A 2,007-nucleotide genomic window follows, 5' to 3' on the forward strand; every position below is an offset into this window, starting at 1 on the left:
CCTCTTTTCAAATGCAGCTCAAAATCCCCAATTCTTATGTATCCTCTTTGCCTCTCGAGTACTCTTAGTAGTCAAATGAGTTGCACTCAAATCGAATGCCCTCAACACTCGAGTGAATGTAACCCACAACATACTATAGAGAGAGTTCTTTCAACCTCTTCTCCTCTACATACCCAACCTATTATTTCCGTAGCTGCACATGCATAATCTCTATTATAATAGGCCAATGGGTCATAAATTATTTTTGGGTTTTTGTAGGTTTTTATTGAATGTGGATCTTCTACCTAATCTTATCGATTCCAAACATGAAGTTGCCTTTAGCTAGTTCCTCAGAACTATATTTTCCTACTCTAGTCTATTCTGGTAGGCATAGATTCTAGGTAAGCACAACTTGGGCAATCAAAATTTCACCTCTCAATCCGATTATTGGGCATGCAAGCTTCCTATTCCATTGCACGAGGGGAATACAAGTGTCTTAGAGTAATTGATTCTACCCATGTCTTAGTAACAAAATCAAAATGGTAAGCCACACACATGATATGAAGGACTCGGGGTTTAGCAAAAAATGAGATCAAAATGGCGAGCTACACGAGTGACATGCAAGACTTGGATGGAACTCCTCCTGTTTTAGGAGCTCAGTATTCTTGGACTCAATGACCCCTCACATGATCTACTCATATTCTATTCTTGGAACCATCTACTCTCTCCTAAGCATTCGAAGAAAGCAAGAAAGAAAACAACCAAGAGTTCATGCGCGCACATGGCAGCTCACAAACGATTCAGCATCCCATCTGTCTGATTGTATGCCTAAGGGTTGAGCATCTCCATGCCGCCCCACCGGCCTACGAGCTCGAAGGTCCTTTGCCAGTTCCAAAAGCGGTGCTTGGGTGCATGACGACCACGCGCGAACGCCCCACGCATATGCGATTTTGCGACACCTTGGCGGGGCGGTCTCTCGGGAGGAATGAGGAGACGGGAGACGTGTGAGAAGGGAGCGGCCTGCGATGCTGCATACATCGCCTCGGGTGGTTCGGGAAGAGAAGGAGCTGCCGGATAGAAAGGGAGGATGAGCACACCGCCAAGCCAAATGCATGCCGATGTGTGTCCGCAAGAAAAGAGAAGTGGAGCTACCATTGACCCGTTTGGGTTTATCGGTGATCAGGAAGGCCGATGGCCTAGGGTCGGCCTCTCCATTGCACTGCGGACGGGCCGCACTCTAGCATAATTTGTGGCATAATCTGTGGGAGAGTGCACGTCATAATTTGTGGCAGCGGGGGCTCACGTTCGCGCGGCCCCTATTCAGAGCGAAGCCCCAACCTGCAGATGCATCCACGCTGCAAGTGTCGTTCGGATTCCGACCGATCTTCGTCGTCGCCCCCAGGCCATCGGTGCAGATTTCAGAGAGAAAAGTCCCGATCTGGCAGCGCATGGTAAGTCTCGTTCCGACGTCCCATGGACGCCGCAGCACACATCTGCTCCGAAGCTTTGATCCTGCTGGCCCGGCCTCCCGCACCGCAATCGGAGTTTTGATGACCGGGCCCACCTGGGTGGTTGCGGACATGCTTGGATGGCGGGGCGGGAGGCCGGCGTCTTCTCGGCGCGATCAAATTGTTGCTTGCTGCGCAGGTGGCTCCGGCGCCATGGATTCTGATGGAGAGGTCAGCACTGATCTTTCGGTCTCTTTCCTTCCTTCTAGGCTTGTGCTGCCAGGTCCTGCTCCGACCACACACACACGGCACTTGCTTGGTTTGTGTCAAGGGAGGATGAGATGACCTCATGGTCTCCCTCGATGATTACATACCACGCACACACACGGCACTTGCTTGGTTTGTGTCAAGGGAGGATGAGATGACCTCATGGTCTCCCTCGATGATTACATACCATGTGGTGGAAACGGAGCAGGTTAGCAGGCCTCTCTTGCCTAGCTTCCGATTTTCTCCCTCGTTACGTCGAGGGTGCACCGTGACAAGGGACCAAAGCAACAGGGAAAAAAATGTGTGAAGGCTC

General features: G+C 50.8%; 1 non-coding gene across 1 annotated transcript; it reads left to right on the plus strand.

Annotated features, from left to right (window-relative positions):
* Positions 1-1,130: 1,130 nt before the first annotated feature.
* On the plus strand, positions 1,131-1,298 carry LOC148025890 (U1 spliceosomal RNA). Its single transcript, XR_015693207.1, has one exon. It is a non-coding gene; the product is annotated as a U1 spliceosomal RNA (small nuclear RNA).
* The last annotated feature ends 709 nt before the right edge of the window (positions 1,299-2,007 follow it).

This window comes from Lygodium microphyllum, chromosome 14 (genome assembly GCF_053477565.2).
Source record: "Lygodium microphyllum isolate KBCC chromosome 14, Lygodium_microphyllum_v1.1.10, whole genome shotgun sequence".
Lineage (NCBI taxonomy): Eukaryota > Viridiplantae > Streptophyta > Polypodiopsida > Schizaeales > Lygodiaceae > Lygodium > Lygodium microphyllum.